The sequence below is a fragment of the Crotalus tigris genome, unplaced genomic scaffold, assembly GCF_016545835.1.
Source record: "Crotalus tigris isolate CLP2741 ecotype Arizona unplaced genomic scaffold, ASM1654583v1 scf7180000024310.2302065, whole genome shotgun sequence".
Taxonomy (NCBI): Eukaryota; Metazoa; Chordata; class Lepidosauria; order Squamata; family Viperidae; genus Crotalus; species Crotalus tigris.
The window spans coordinates 112,522-129,158 of NW_024100482.1; the positions used below are offsets into that span (position 1 = coordinate 112,522).

The following is a 16,637-nucleotide window of genomic DNA, read 5'->3' on the forward strand; positions in this document are numbered from 1 at the left end:
TCAAATGAAACACACTGGATGCGGTCATACAGCATGCTAGGTCTCAAGCTATGATCTACAAACAACAATAGTCCAATTTGTGAATAGTGTTGAAGGAAAAACAAAGAAACCGCCCAGTGGCTTTGCATGTTTGTGAAACTAAGCTTGTCTTTAGATGATGGACTGATATCAGCTTTTTGAAAATTTTTACATAAAAGAACGTGGAAAAGTGGAAACACAATTCATAACATCAGTTCCTCTCCTCTCCACCCACCATCAGCTAAAGGAAGTTTCAAGTCTCCTATGAGATTCAAATTTTGAACTGGGTTTGTATTTCATAACCATGGTATGTTTACATTGTTAAACAAGCCACAATTGCAAAATGCAAAACCAAAATAATTATAATGTATAATATACGTATAAAGTGTGAACTAATCCTAACGAAGTGGGGTAGTAAATTGGACATTGAACTTGAACAACAGCGATGCAGACTGGGTTCACCTATAAAATTAAGCCGTGGTTTGCTTAATCATATTTTACCCGGTTAAATGCAATAGGCTAGGTTTATACAATACTGGTATAAAACTGATCTATAAACACAGCGGCTGTGTGTGCATAGTACACTGAGCTAAAACCAAACCAATTATGTTACTGTTTATTTTGGCAAGAGAATTAGGATTTGTTGTTCTCATTCATATGGAAACAACGTGTACATGGACACTCAGATAGACCCACACCTAGATTCAACTTCTCCCACCTCCAAGAGAAATCAACATGTCAGAAATATTGAATTTCTAAAAGACCAGGTGAATGCTTCGATAAGGCAGACCTCGTTAACACAATGCATCCTAATTGCTTCTGAAAATAAATCCATTTCCTTCACATGTGTGACCATAGCTCAGATTTCTTTCTTTTTTTTTAAAGGCTACAGCCGATGCCACTTAAAAGTTGACATTCATTTCTCCGACCCTGATGGAGGAGCCTGCTGGCTCCAGAGATATCCGTGGATGTCCTCTTTTGCTTTTTTAGTTTTGTTGCTCAGAGCTGGGATGCTGATTTGGAACAACCAGGTTAAAGAAAAGAGCTATACCTTCAGAGATAAAAAGCAGACATCATTGTCAAGAGGAGTGGGAGATCTTTGCTCAATTGAGCTAAACTCCAGAAAGAACCCCGGAAAGAGATACCCCTGAGAAAAGGGGAAAGGAAATTAGAGAAAGGGCTGTTGTAGTAGGAGTTACCACTGTTGCCATGGTCATAAGAGGATAACTTGAAGTAATGTTTCTCAATCTCAGCCACTTTAAGATGTGTGGACTTCAACTCCCAGAGTACCCCAGACAGCCATGCTGGCTTCAGTATTCTGAAGTCCACACATCTTAAAAAGGCTAAGGTTGAGAAACACTGCTTTGGAGACTAAATCCAGGCATGTCCTATTCCAAGAGCTCCATGAAAATCATCATTCTCTTCCACTTTGCTCATGACAATCCAAGCAAGTCTCGCCCCGTAGTCTCAGAAAGCCTGGATGAGGAGCTTCTTCCGGGAATGGGAAACAGCCAAATAAATCTCTGTATTAGTCAAAATGAAAACAATCTTCATGGAAATTTGTTTCCAACAGCTCTACAGTAGGGTGCAGGAAAATCAGGTTTTGAACAAAGTACTGACATTTCCAGTATTAAAAGAACACCATTGCTCTGGCAGAAATGTTCCTTTTCAAATAATGTCAGCACATTTTATCTGTCAGTTTAGATCAGTGGTTCTCAATCTTTTTAATGCTGCGACCCCCAACCGGTTGTAAGTCGAGGACTACTCAACCAGTCGTAAGTCGAGGACTACTCAACTGGTGCAGCACCGTTTGCAGAATGGGACTTTTGGCGGGCTCAGCAGGGCAGAGACAGCCTGGACAATTCCTATTGGCTTTTGAAAGCCAATAGAATTAGACTCTATTCAAGAGAGTCTATTCTATTGGCTTTCAAAGGCCAATAGAATAAAAGAGAGTAGCACAGCTAAAGAAAAGGGGAAAAAAATGGCGGACTGCGTTGTTTGGCGACCCCCGTGAAATGGTTATTTGACCCCAAATGGGGTCCCGACCCACAGGTTGAGAACCACTGGTTTAGATTATACTCATATAAATCAACATTCTACGTATTTCTCTTGTTTAGCCTGCTCTGTTCTTCATGTGGGTAAAATCTTATATAGTCTTCAACTTACAACCATTCGTTCAGTGATCATTCAAAGTTACGGCACTAAAAAAAAAAAGACAACTGCTTCTCACATATGCAACTGTTGTGGTATCCTCACAATCAACAGTATCCTCACAATCAACATGATCAAAATGCAGGCGCATTTATTTATGACGTCTGAGGTGTCCCAGGGTCATGTGATCACCGTTGGTGACTTCCCCAGCCAGACTCCGACAAGTGAAGTCAATGGGGGAAGCCAAATTCGCTTAACAACTGCCCGATTTACTTAACAACCGCAGTGATTTGCTTTACAACTGTGGCAAAAAAGGTTATTAAATCAGGTATTACTCACTTAAGAGCCATCTTGTTAGCAATGGAAATTCTGATCCTAATTGTGGATTTCAGGACTATCTGTATAGGTCAGGGGTAGGCAACCTTGGCTCTTTTATGACTCATGGACTTCAACTCCCAGAATTCCTGAGCCAGCCATGCTGAGGGGAAGGGAAAGTTTCCAAGCTGAGCCATGCTGGCTCAGGAATTCTGGGAGTTGAAGTCCACGAATCATAAAAGAGCCAAGGTTGCCTACCCCTGGTGTAAGTGTTATGTGCTATACCTAACAAAACAAAAACAGAAACAGAAAAAGGAGAAAACTGCAAAGGATGGATAATTACAGGTATATTAAAACTACCCAATTCTTTTAGAAATACTGACTCTTACCTTTTGGGAAAAAATAAAGAACTGGCTTCAAAAGAACTCAGTTCCCGCTCTTTTTCCCCAGAAGAATTGGGTACTATTTGCAAGCTATCTGGCACTCAACAAGTGGAGATGAAAAGTGCCATATTACCCCAAAATCAGTATGGAGATTTTCAAGCAGTGCTCCTTCACTGATTTTGTTCTGGAACAATCATGACAAAAATTGCAGCAATAGCATCTCTTCTTGAGGAACAGCTGCACCATATTTCAGAGGGACTGAATAAAAGCTTGTGCAAAAGAAAGTGAAACTACACAAGGAAGATTCCCCGTTGATGGATCTGAGTTGTTGGGACTGGTCCGAAATAGAATGGGACAATAGAATAAACCTCACAGTTAACGGAACTCTTATCCAAAGTGAAAATTAAGAGGGTGGGATGGGATGAATTTTTTTATGGGAAGTTATAAGAAATACCAGCTCTGGAGGTTAGCCGCTAGAAAGTTCAAGAAGGACACCTGAGAAGAAGGCATTATTGCATTATGGTTATTTTCTTACTAATATGGATACTTCTGTGCAGTCTTAAGAAGATGAACTCAACTCAGAATTTACTTGCTTCCCTTGAGTGGACAGCAGAATTTTAGGCAAAGATAGTTGGGGTGGGCAGAAAAATGCTTTCATAGATAATAGATTGCAGGCACTATTCTATTCATGGTCTCTTTATTATAAGAATCAAAATCAAAAGCGTTAACCCTTGGCATTTCTCTACGGACTCAGGAGTCTAACATATGGACAACCCTTCTCCACCATGGACTGAAGGTCAAATGTACAAGGTTGATCTTTTTGAAAGGCAGCATACATAAACAACAAAAAAATATCTTTTAGAAGCAAACAAAAAGTTTTGGAAAACAAGAATACAACAGTTCCCATTCAATCTGGCGGATCCGAAAGTTGTTCAGCCTTTCAAAAGGCTACGTAATAACTTCTTGAGATCTTTCATTAGTGCAAGGAAGCAGAGAGACTGTGATGTTCAAAACGACTCAAAAGCAAGGCCGTCAGTCTAGCACATAAAGGAACACTCCATGCAGATTCCTGTTAAATGTCTCTATGCATTTATTTTACATTCATGTGGGAACCAAGGAATCCATGAAACATTTATCCACAGTAATATTCTTCCCCGGAATATTTATTTATTTAAATTAATTGGTTGCCCAATTCCAACCCTTCAGCATTCACAACAGAGCACCAAGCCGCAGAAGCTGAATTAACAGGGCGATTGATGTAGCGCTGATGTAAGCACCATTTCTAAAAATGGGGCAAGAAAGCAAGCTGATGACAGCCAGTTTAACAAGAAAGATGATAGAAAGCAGAAATAAGCAAACACATAGAACCTCCCTCCCTCAATTTACTTAAAGTAAGTCAGGTATCAACAGGGGTGCAGACAAGGGTCACTCAACAGATATTCTAAACTTGGATCCGCAGAACACCTTTCACAAAGTGTGAAAGGCATAGAATCAAGATCACGCGAAGTATTAGTACTTCTTTATAAAACCCTAGTAAGACCACACCTAGAATACTGCAACCAATTTTGGTCACCATACTACAAAAAAGATGTTGAGACTTTGGAAAAAGTGCAGAGAAGAGAAACTAAAACATATGAAGAACGGCTGCAGAACTTGGGTTTGGCTAGTCTGAAGAAAAGAAAAAATAGGGGTGATGTGATAGCAGTATCCCAGTATTTGAGGGGCTGCCACAAAGAAGAGGAGGTCAGATTATTCTCCAAAGCACCAGAGGGCAGGACAAGAAACGATGGTTGGAAACATATCAGAGAGAGAAGCAAGCTGGAATTAAGGAGAAACTTCCTAACAGTGAGGACAATTAACCAGTGGAACAGTTTTGCCTCCGGAAATCGTGGGTGCTTCATCACTGGAAATTTTTAAGAAGAGACTGGACAGCCACTTGTCTGAAATGGTATAGGACAGGTTCTCCTGCTTGAGCAGGGAACTGGACTGGAAGACCTCCAAGGTCCCATTCTGTTCTAGTCTAGTCTAGTCTAGTCTCTCAGCCATAATGGAATAAAAAGAGAAGAGTTCCCTTGAATTAAAGAGTTTGGTGTAGTGGTTAAGGCAACAGGCTAGAAATTGGAAGACCGTGAGTTCTACACTCAACTCACTTTAGGCATGAAGCCAGCTGGGTCAGTCCTTCTCATTCAGCCCCAGGAAGAAGAAGACAAGGGCAAACCACTTCCAAAATCTTGCCAAGAATACTGCAGGGACTTGTCCAGGAAATTGCTAAGAATCAACACTGACTCAAAAGCATGCAGTTCTCTTTGATTGGCAACTGCAGATAAAGCAGGAAATAAAAGGAATAAATGGACAACTGTCATCCTGATAAGAAGTGGATCCTTGGGATTAGCCCAGGAGAAGGCAACAAGGTGCTTGTTGCAAGTGGGTGTGGTGTCAGACCTCTTTAAATGAAAGGTGCATTTTTCTGGGCTCCCACTGCAACTTACCAACCAGTACAGTATGCAGTGCATACTCGCAATCCACTTTTCAAAGTCAAGCACCACACCTCCCTAATAGAGAAAAATGGTGTTTTTTTTTTTAAAAAAATTCTTGTCTCATGATTTAGAACTTGGGGTCCTCCCTTGAAACTGCAGGAAGATCGAGGAGTGACGGAAATACTTTTTCAACCACAGCATAAATTAAACTGTCACATTGGCTTCCAGGAATTGTAAGAGTTTGGAGGATCAGATTAATGCATGATAACTAAGGGCTGTTTTCTATCTCTGGAAATACTTTAAATACAGACTGTTGAGAAGCAATGATGATGAAAAGACGCTACTTGGTTCCAATCCAGGCCGGTAGAGATTGGTTACAGAGTGAGCCAGCAAAGAACTTCTTCAGATTTTGTAAATTTCCAAGACATCCCAAAGACGTCATCCGATCGGGATTCCCATGATAAAATGGGATGGCAAGATTATCTCAGTTAAAAGATGGGATGGAAGTAACATAGAAGGGCTGGCTGGGAATTTTGAGAATTGAAGCCCACACATCTTACAGTTGCCAAGGTTGAGAAACACAGCTCTAAGGCACTGTGCAAGTTCAGCAATTGTGATAGAAAATATGTGCGTTAAGAGAAGGGTCTAGTTATACTGTACATACAATTATCATACCAATTATATCTGTACATACCAATTATTGTACATACAATTATATTATCAGTTGAAGTGTTGTTTTTGTTTCCTAATCACAAGCCCTTACATAGGAGACAAAACACAAAAACCTCACCCATAAATAAGGTTTATTATGACAACCCTCCAGGCCCTACTTCACCAGTCGTAGAGTATATCTGCACAACACAAATAGAATTCTACCCATTTTCTGGATCTATACAACCCACCAAAGCATCACCTATTTATACAGATGGGAGTTCACATTGGGCAAAGCTAGGTTAACTAGCTTGTGGTTTTGTGAGCTGTACATACACAACCAGCATCAGCTTTGTGGCTGGATGAAGTGGGACTTGCTATTCAAGAAGATGGGTGGCATATAAATTTAATACGTAAATAAAGTCAGATGGATGTTTCTGAAATTGGGAGATAGTCTCGTATTTAGCCAAACAAGAACACTGAGATCCAGTTTATATTGTTGCAAAACCACACCATGTGCCAGTCCTTAATTTCAATAAACCCACAATTGGCAATACATTAAGCTGTTAAACAGGGTTTGCAGACCATAATGACAGAATTCACAAAAAGCAATAAGCCCCAAACCAAAGAGATCCAATGAAAACTTCACCTGTTAGGGTATTCCAACCTTGTTACCCGCCTCTAACCCAGATTAGTTGTACACCAACCACGCTGGTGAAAGATTAGGGGAGCTGAAATTCAGCCCCCCCCCATGGGCAGGAGTGTCAAGGGGGCCGGTGTATCAAGCCACAGCGCAAAGCCAACCCTTTCTTTGCAAGAAGAAGAGAAGAAGAAGAAGAAGAGAGAGAAGAAGAAGAAGAAGAAGAAGGAGGAGGAGGAGGAGGAGGAGGAGGAGGAGGAGGAGGAGGAGGAGGAAGAAGAGAAGAAGAAGAAGAAGAAGAAGAAGAAGAAGAAGAAGAAGAAGAAGAAGAAGAAGAAGAAGAAGAAGAAGAAGAAGAAGAAGAAGATCGAGTTGGGAAGACCAGCGACAGGAGTGACTACTGAATGCTCAGGTTACAGAACAGAAAAGCCACAGGTAGAAACTCCCACAGATTCTGGCTTGAGAAACACACACACACACACACACACACACACACACAATCACCCCCCCCACACACACACACTCTCAAAAATACCCCCATCCCGCAGCTCATCGACAAAAGCCCAGGTGAGAATCACCAACAAATGTCCCCCCCCTTTTTTCACCCATGAGAATTCACCATCCCCCTCCTGCTGCTTTCGCCCGAGGAAATCGGAGATGGGATCGAAATGGGGCCATAGGATTCAGCGCAGCCGCCCCACCACCACCATCACCATAGGGCGCCCGCGCGCGCGCAGAAAGCAGCCTTCAACCCGCGGGAGGGGGGGGCTGGTCTCGCTGGAGGGGGGGGCTTAGGGGCAACCCCCGAGCCGCGCCGCAGCCTACCTTTCTCGGCTCCCCTGTTGCGCTTCTGCTCATCCACAAGGCTTTTTTTTTTTTTTCGCCCCCCGCGGGAGGCGGTGGGTGCGCCAAACCGGAGGAAGGCTACCAAACCCCGCCGCTTCTGGGCCGGGAAGTGCGGCTGGTGCGCCTCGGCGAAGCCCTTCGCTTCCCGCAGGTCATCGGAGCCAAGCGGAAAAAGCCGCTACCGCCGCGCAGGGTAAGCGAAGTGCAGCTTCGCCTTCCAAAGTGCCCGCCTCTGCCTCGGCCCCGGCTGTGGCTCTGGCGCTTTCGGTGGCGCCGGTCTCCCTCTAGCGACCCACCTGGGCTTTGCTCGATCAGAAAAGGCTGCCGGCCACCCGGTTCCCACGTGCCTCTGACCCCAGTCGGGTGGATTCCCCTGCACGACGCTGGCGGGTTCGAGTCCCTGTACCGAGCCGCTAAAGCGGGTGTTTCGTTTGGCGAAAGGGGTGGCTTTGATCCCAGGCTTCGTGGGGTTTTTTTTAAGACCGTGTGCATTATGTGTTGGCGCTTTGTGGGTGAACCGAGTTGTGGTGGGTTTTCAACCAGCTGGGATCATGGCTTAGCCAGATTGGGCGATTTCAGTCGATGTAAGCCAAAACTGTGAACTGACCTGTAACTTAAGTCGGTGTCCATGCAGGGGTTCTCAACCTTGGCAACTTTAAGACTTGCGGACTTCAACTCCCAGAATTCCTTTGCTGGCTGAGGAATTCTGGGAGTTGAAGTCCGCAAGTCTTAAAGTTGCCAAGGTTGAGAACACCTGACACATGGGAGTAAAATTCCTTCATTTCCATTCAGCTTTCTTCTGAAACTGGGCTTCTAATTTCATCACGTCCTTGCTTGTTTAATCATAGTTGCCTTGTGTACTGGGCCATCAATCATTCACAAACCATAGTTTGTGCCCATAGCTATAGTTTCAAAGCTAGCCAGGTCCTCTTCCTGCCTTCCTGCTAAATAAAGGCTTTGACCAACATCTAAGTTAAAAATCAAGCAAGCTGCTTTATAGCAATGGTATCATATATTTAGTAAATCCAGTTATTGTAGTTTATGCTCCAAGAGGTATAAATTCAACCTGTGTTTTTTTAAAACCAAGATGTGTATATTTGAGTGTGTTGTGTATGTGAAGCTGTGGAAGCTTTATATATAAAGTCAACACTATCCTTTTGTTATCCCCAAATTTGGGGAGCAATACACACACACACACACACACACACACACCCCTTAGCTCCAGAAACTGGATTATTTTCCTTTTTGTGGTAAGTTTAAGGAACAATATGATCATCTGTGATGCTACCATTATCCTCTCCACAGGATCAAAAAATATTAGCTTCCCCCATTTTGGTGATACCATATTTTTGGCTCCAATTGCCATCAAAGTCCAAATAAAAATGCAGAGTTTGGTCACAAGAAAATTGCCCCTCCCATCTTCAGGAGTATGAATGTTTCACTTTGGATCATTTGAACCCATGCATAGGAGATCAAAAATAAAACATAGGTGATTCTCCTAAATTCAGCATGAGAAAAGCAGGCAGCAATATGCACAGAGAAAGTTTTTAAAAAGCCAAAACAGTAAAATATGCAAAAAGAGACAGGTCTTGGATTACACAGCTGCAGCTGACATCTTGACTTTTTTCTTCTTATTACACCGTTTTAATTTATTAATATAAAACAAAAGTTGTACATTGCATTATCTGGATACAGTTATATTTATACAGTGATATGTATACAGTGTTGACTGGAGGTTATTAATAGTACTCTGATGTTTAAATAATTTAAACCGTTAAAAAAAGTTTGCCAGTATTAACTATGATTTCTATTATTTAATGTTGATAAACTTAAGGTGGCTTCAATTTTACATCTAAAGCAGAATGTGGCATTGATAAACAAATGCAGAATACATTAAATTATTTGTATATAGTAAAGGTTCCAATGTTTGAAACAAGCTTGGAGAACACACTGCAGAGAAAATCTAAAAACCGAGCTACAAGTATTTTCTATTATTTCACAGTTCCAATGTCTCTACTGCATTGTTACTGATTGTTGTTTATGCATGTTAAGAAAAAAATAATAGTAATAACAGAGAAAGTTTAAAAGGCCATTTGGTTTCTTAACATCTCCTCCTGTTCCCTTCTTAGTTTATTCTCTTCGTCATTGTTTTTGTCTTGTGATGGTTTCGTTTTTTGCATTGTTATCTGTGTTTTAAACATTTTAACAATTATAAACTACCCAGAATCACTGGAAGTCAGGCGGCATATAAATTGAATAAATCATTACTATTATTATTAAGATCTGCCGCAACAACATGAAGTCACGGCTGCCAGTTCTTTAGCTGGTATTGACCTTCATTTGCATTGAGTTCTTTCTAGCCTGTCATAATGTATTAGCATAATGTATGTGTGGATCCAAGCAGGGTGGCCTTTTGTGATTGACGGATGGAAATTTTGTCAGTCAATGCGCAGATTTTTCTAATTGCAGTCCAAGATTTTTTGGTTGTTAGTATGGTTCATCGCACAGTCAGCCAGGTGTTTAGACTAGATGTGGCATTTGTGTCTGCCTATCGAGTCCTTCCCAAAGACTTGGGATAGGCGGATGCAGATGTTTAATGGTGTTAAAAGTATCATCACCGGATATAAGCCATTCTAAGTAAAACTGCCTTTTGTAATTGACTGATGGTGAATTAGTCAATGTCAATGATATTATTTAGTTATTTATTTCTTGGGACTCTAGCAGTTTGCAGTGTTTATAACATTTAGGCCCCTTTGCAAACCAAACTATGTTTACATGGCAAGTATAAACCATATTGACTTTTTTGTTTTAAATCTCCCCTAGGGATACTCATGACAGAAAACTGCCTTCAGTTGAGTTAAATATTACAACTGGCTCTGGTTTAGAGCTAGTAATATTTTGCCCTCAACTATTTTAAACATATACAGTGTATGATCTCTTGGCCACCAATGGCTCATAAAAGTTTTGAAGGTACTGAAGAATTTTTAATCCTTACCAAAGTGTAACTATTAATGAGATAAATGGGGAAAAACCCATGTATTTCAGTACAATAACTATAGTAACTGCATTGACTTTAGTTTGATTCTCATTCATCTGAAATTCAGTAGCACCAAATTCAGCTTTTGTCCTGGCTTTGTCCTTCTCTTATATAACCATGCCCACTTTGGGAGCATGTGACATCCTTCATATACTGATTGGCTTAGGGCAGAGGTCCCCAACCCCTGATCCCTGATCCAGTGCTGGACCGCAGCCCATTCAGAACCAGGCCGCAAAGTGGTGGGCAAGTGCATGTGTGTGTATGCACACGGGTGACACTCCATTTGTGAACGCGATGTGTGGGAAAACATCCCGTTCCCCACCGCCTCCACCAGTCCGCTGACCCTAAAAGTTTGGAGACCACTGGCTTAGGGTAGGGGTCCCCAATCCCTGGTCCGTGGACAAGTACTGGTCCATGGCGTGCCAGCAACCAGTCCGCAGAAACAAGCAAAACCCCATCTGCAGGATGCAGGCAGTACATGAAGCCTCCAGTCTATGGAAAAACCTCTCTCCACGGAACCGGTCCCTGGTGCCCAAAAGATTGGGGACCTCTGGCTTAGGGTACCCTGGCAGAAAACAGTTGCGTCCCCTCTCATCTAATGCAGGGTTGTCTATGGAGAATTAAAAAATGAAGCTGAGACACACTGTGTTACAAAGAGTATTTCTCAGAACGAAAGCAACTTTTCTCTGCAACATTTCTAAAAGATTATTATTGTGGAGCATTAAGGAAAAGATGTTTTTGAAATATGAACTTTTTATTTTTGACTGTCTCCAGGAAGAGTCTCTTGGACATGATCCAGTCTTTCCACTCCCTTCTTACCCCCATGAAATGTACACAAAGTTCCGGCATTATATATATATCTAAAAACTGGTTTATTTATTTTTTTTAAAAAATCCAGAACAAGATATTACTCAACAACAACAAAAATATAACATAACACAGTGTCTTCTTGAACGCAAATACTATTTTTGACTTCAAACTCACAAAATGTTCTCAATAGTCTCCAACTCCCTCAGTGATCCAATCCTGCCAGGAAAGCATATTTTATGATTTCACATAACTTGGGTTGTACTCTGTCCATTTTTCTGCTGTGTTAAAATAAACCAACTGTTTGGTCTGCTGTCTTCTTCAACTTTTAAAATGTAGTGCTTGGTGAAACATCATCTCGTGGGGCTCAATACATTGCATCGTTTGAATTTCCCACAATGCCGTAGTAAAAAAACTGCCATGGGGCATTATGGGAAGCGTTCTCATGCTACCAGCAGAAATTGAAGGTGGATATTGAAACCAAATCTAGAAGGTTTATAAAAGGGCTTGATCAAGGAGAGAAGCAACCTAGAACTAAGGAGAAACTTCCTGACAGAACATTTAACCAGTGGAACAACCTGCCTCCAGGAGCAGTGAATGCCCCAACACTGGAAATTTTTAAGAAGAGACTGGACAGCAATTTGTCCGAAATGTTATAGGGCAGTGGTGGCGAACCTATGGCATGTGTGCCAGAGGCGGCACTCAGAATCCTCTCTGTGGGCACGTGCATCATGCCCGGGAGATGACAACCATCTCTCTTCAACCAGCCTCCTGCTAACTCGCCGAGGTCTCACGTGGCCAGATGCATCCCGGCATGGCTGGTTTCCCTCCCTCCTGTACCATCCTTCTTGATCTTACATGGTCTCCTTTTCCTGGGCACAACCCACTGCATCGCATCCTCAGCCGTTGGCCAGCCATCCAGCTCAGAGGTGGCTTTTTTGAACTGCTAGCAGAAGGTTGTGTAGCCCTAGAGTGTGCTGACTGAGGGGCCGGCAAGCTGTGGCTGCTGACGGACACTGTCGGCCCCCATGTGCTCGCTGGCCTCTGTTTGCGGGGTCCGATGGTGTCTGGCAGCAACCACCCCAGCCCTTGCCTTGCCCCATGGCAATGGCACCCTGCCTCACCTCACCCCATAGGACAAAGCCTCCTGCCTACCGCCCCACGTGCCAGAGACCCTCTGGATCTCCCCCAACCCTGCCCATCCCCCACAGGCATCCCTCCCCATGAGCAACATTGAGGTGACCATGCCCACCTTGGCCACACCCACCCAATCTGCCATGACCACCACAGCCACACCCACCCAGTGGGCCACACTCACCTGGCACCTGGCAATAAATAAGAGGGTTTTGGGTTGCAGTTTGGGCACTCAGTCTCTAAAAGGTTCGCCATCACTGGTATAGGGTTTCCTCCCTGAGCAGGGGGTTGGACTAGATGACCTCTAAGGTCCCTCCAACATCATCATTATTATTATTGTTATTATTATTATTATTATTTTATTTTTTCAATCCTGCAACAGAGGAAGGGGAAATATTTTTGCTGAAAAAAAACTGTCTAGCGATGAATTTGTAGTTTTCCTTCTAATCTTGAAGAAACACATTACCATGCTTAAGATCTTAAATGCAGCTTAATGCATTTAGACCCTGTTAGACTCCAAACTGCAGGGAGAGAGAGACCTCTTTAGTTGGCAACGAATATTGTTCCCTCGTTTCCTTTAAAATATAATCAGCCAAACTCACTGTGGTGGTAGGAGATTCACCTTGGGAGTGAATCCTTGGCCTTCTGCACAACAGCCTTTTCTGATGTCACCCTGCATGATGGATACAAATCCAGTCAAGATGGTTTCTGTAAAGGTTTGTTGCGCTACCTCATCCCTCCACGGCAGCAGCAACACAATCAAATCAATCCCTTGAACTATCCTTCTCCATTCATGGTCCCCAGGCCCACTGACAAAATGGGCCTCTTGGAAAAACAACAGGGTGGGAGTCAATCATACCTGGTGGAAGGAATAGAGAAGACACTAGCAGTGTGAAGGTCCTTTTCTGTGGTCCCACCAGATATAGGTAGTCCTCAACCTACCACCACAACTGAGCTCAACATTTCTGTTGCTAAGTGGAACAATTGATAGGTGGAGTTTGGCCTCATTTTACCATGTTTTTTGCCACAGTTGTCAAGTGAATCACTGCAGTTGTTAGTAATATGGTTGTCAACGCTGCAAATATTGTATATTCTTGCTTTGACAATATGTAGAACTGTCTGGTATTTTGGGGGCTAATAAAGAGCAGAAGGGGGGTGGGGGTAAAGCCCAGGAGAGAAAGAGGAAGGAAACCTTTGACCTTCACACTAATTGGATAATGTGATATATGACAGCTAATTTAGGGAGGGAACATGCTGATAATTTAACTGCTCAGAGGAAGAGAACTTAGATCTTAGCATAAACTTCGTTATGCCTGTGCCGACATTTTGAAGCAATAAGACACTTTTAGGGAAATCAATGCCTGGAAGTTCTTTGAAGTGTTTTATTAGCCGGAACCATAACAATGGTTGTTTTAGTGAATCTGGCACTGACATTGCTCCTCATAAGGTTGCAAAAGGGGATCACATGAGGCCCAGAACACTGCAACCTCATATAAAGATGAACCCTTTGCCAAGCATCCGAATTTTTATCATGTAACCATGAGGGTGTTGCAACACTTGTAAAGTGTGAACAGTGGTATAAACCACTTTTTCCAGTGCTGTTGTAACTTTGGTCCCTAAATGAGTGGTTCTAATTTGAGAACTACCTGTACATCCCTAATGGACGGGATCTGCAACGCGCCCTGCTTTCCTATCCAGGTGGGTCAGGTGGATGCAGTAAGGGAGAGGCAGCCCTTCCCTGGCCTGCCCTCAAGTCATCATGCAGGGCTTTAAAAGTGACAATCAGCACTTTGAATTGTACCTGGAAGCAGACTGGCAGCCAGTGCAGCTCCTGCAAAAAAACGGTGACCTATGTATAAGTCTAGCAGATATAAAAATAGTCTGGACTGGTTGAACGACACACCTTCAGCCTAACTGGGTCCCTTGTTCTCCTGCAATTGCTGGAAAGTCCCAACAAATCCACAAATGTTGGCTGAAGTACCAGATAGTTATCAGTATAATAACAGCACCTCCAGTGGCTATTTGCTTTAATAGATCTGTTCACAGCTCAATGGGAAATAATTTCCTTTGCCTGCAGAAAGTCCCAGGGTGAATTCCTAGCTGCGTCAATAGAACATCATATCTTCCAAATAAAGAAAAATGCAGGCCTGGTTCACGCAAAGCAATAGTATCTTATTTTTATTTGATAAGTGTTTATACCAGCGGTTCTCAACCTGTGGGTCGGGACCCCATTTGGGGCCGAACGACCATTTCATGGGGGTCGCCAAACAACGCAGTCCGCCATTTTTTCCCCCTTTTCCTTAGCTGTGCTACTCCCTTTTATTCTATTGGCTTTTAAAAGCCAATAGAATAGACTCTCTTGAATAGAGTCTAATTCTATTGGCTTTCAAAAGCCAATAGGAATTGTCCAGGCTGTCTCTGCTCTGCTGAGCCCGCCAAAAGTCCCATTCTGCAAACGGTGCTGCACCAGTTGAGTAGTCCTTGACTTACGACTGGTTGAGTAGTCCTCGACTTACAACCAGTTGGGGGTCGCGGCATTAAAAAGGTTGAGAACCACTGGTTTATACTTAAGTGTGGTACAAGCAAACAAAACAGGAATCTTAACATGTATAGTTTTAAACCAATTATGAAGCTCATGCTATAGTGATATTACGATATTACACAATATTTTTGGAGTATTAATGATAAGTATCAACCTCATCTGAAACTCAAGAAAATCTGACTGATACCTCTATGGCCACTCTGTTCATACACTGTATTAAAACATAATTGACTTACTTTGTTTGACTGATTATTTTGCATGAATGCCATCATTGTAATTTGTTAGCTATGGCCTAAGTGTGTCATGGGAACCGAATTGTGCTTTATTTGTAATTGATGTAAACCACAGCTTAGCATGGTACACAGTGTGTGGCTTGCTTGTTTGAGCTTTAGTATGCTACATGAGACGTCACCCTGCCAACAAAAGTGCATATAGTCAAGGCCATGGTTTTCCCAGTTGCAATGTATGGCTGTGAAAGTTGGACCATAAGAATGGCTGAGCGCCAAAGAATTGAGGCCTTTGAACTATGGTGCTGGAGAAGACTCCTGTGAGTCCCCTGGACTACAAGGAGATCAAACCGGTCAGTCCTAGAGGAGATCAACCCTGACTGCCCTTTAGAAGGCCAGATCCTGAAGTTGAAACTCAAGTACTTTGGCCACCTAATGAGAAGGAAGGACTCACTGGAGAAGAGCCTAATGCTGGGAAAGAGTGAGGGCAATAGAAGAAGGGGACGACAGAGAATGAGATGGCTGGATGGAGTCCCTGAAGCAGTAGGCGTGAGCTTAAATGGACTCCAGAAGATGGTAGAGGACAGGAAGGCCTGGAGGAACATTGTCCATGGGGTCGCGATGTGTCGGACACAACTTCGCAACTAACAATAACAACAATGCTACATGAATCCAACATGCATGAACCCAACCATGCATTAAAAAAAATAAAAATGTAAATATTTCCCCTGTCCAGTCATGTCTAGGGGATGTTGTTTATCTCCATTTCTTAGCCGAGGGAGCCTGCATAGTCCAAAGATGCTTCCATGCTCACATGGCCAGCATGACTATATGCCAAGATGCGTGGAATACCCTTACCTTCCCACCCATTTATAGTGATGCCTATTTATCTACTTGCATTTGCATGCGTTCGAACTGCTAGAGGCACGAATGGGAGCTCACCCTGTAATGTGGTACTTGGGTCTTGAACTGCCAACCTTCTGGCTGACAAGCCCAAAGTCTTAGCTACTAGACCAGGGCTTTTCAACCTTTTTACCCATTGTACCACTTTTAGGATATGGCAACATCCGAGTACCACCAGTCGCCTAGCAAGGGGTCAAAAACTTGATGACCAAAAAAAAAAAAAAAAGGAAAAAAGTGATAAAGTGCAGGTAGTCCTCGACTTACAACAGTTCGCTAGTGACTGTTCGAAATTACAATGGCACTGAAAAAAGTGCCCCCCAAGCCACAGCCGAGCAAGACACCTGCCTGCCCGCCCAGCGGCGCTCTTCCTCCTGTCCGAGGTTTTCATTGTTGTGAGCATTTCTGTTGAGGATTGGCAGCGGGGGTAGGGTGGGGGGGTGTTTGGTTTTTATTCCCCCCATCTGCTGGGTGGTTGCAGCAGGTTTTGGTCACTTCACATGACTCTG

At 43.0% G+C, this 16,637-nt stretch overlaps 1 protein-coding gene across 2 annotated transcripts in view; it reads right to left on the reverse strand.

Moving 5' to 3' along the window:
* The window catches only part of EPS8 (epidermal growth factor receptor pathway substrate 8), a 117,856-nt gene extending 110,164 nt beyond the window's left edge, over nucleotides 1-7,692 (reverse strand). Inside the window, exon 1 of one of the 2 annotated variants that reach the window (XM_039324907.1) lies at nucleotides 7,461-7,692. The gene's annotated coding sequence lies outside the window, so the exon portion shown is untranslated. Of the gene's footprint in view, nucleotides 1-6,644; nucleotides 6,785-7,460 lie in introns of those variants that run through there. The other variant, XM_039324909.1, reaches the window with a different exon arrangement.
* Between the last annotated feature and the right edge of the window lie 8,945 nt (nucleotides 7,693-16,637).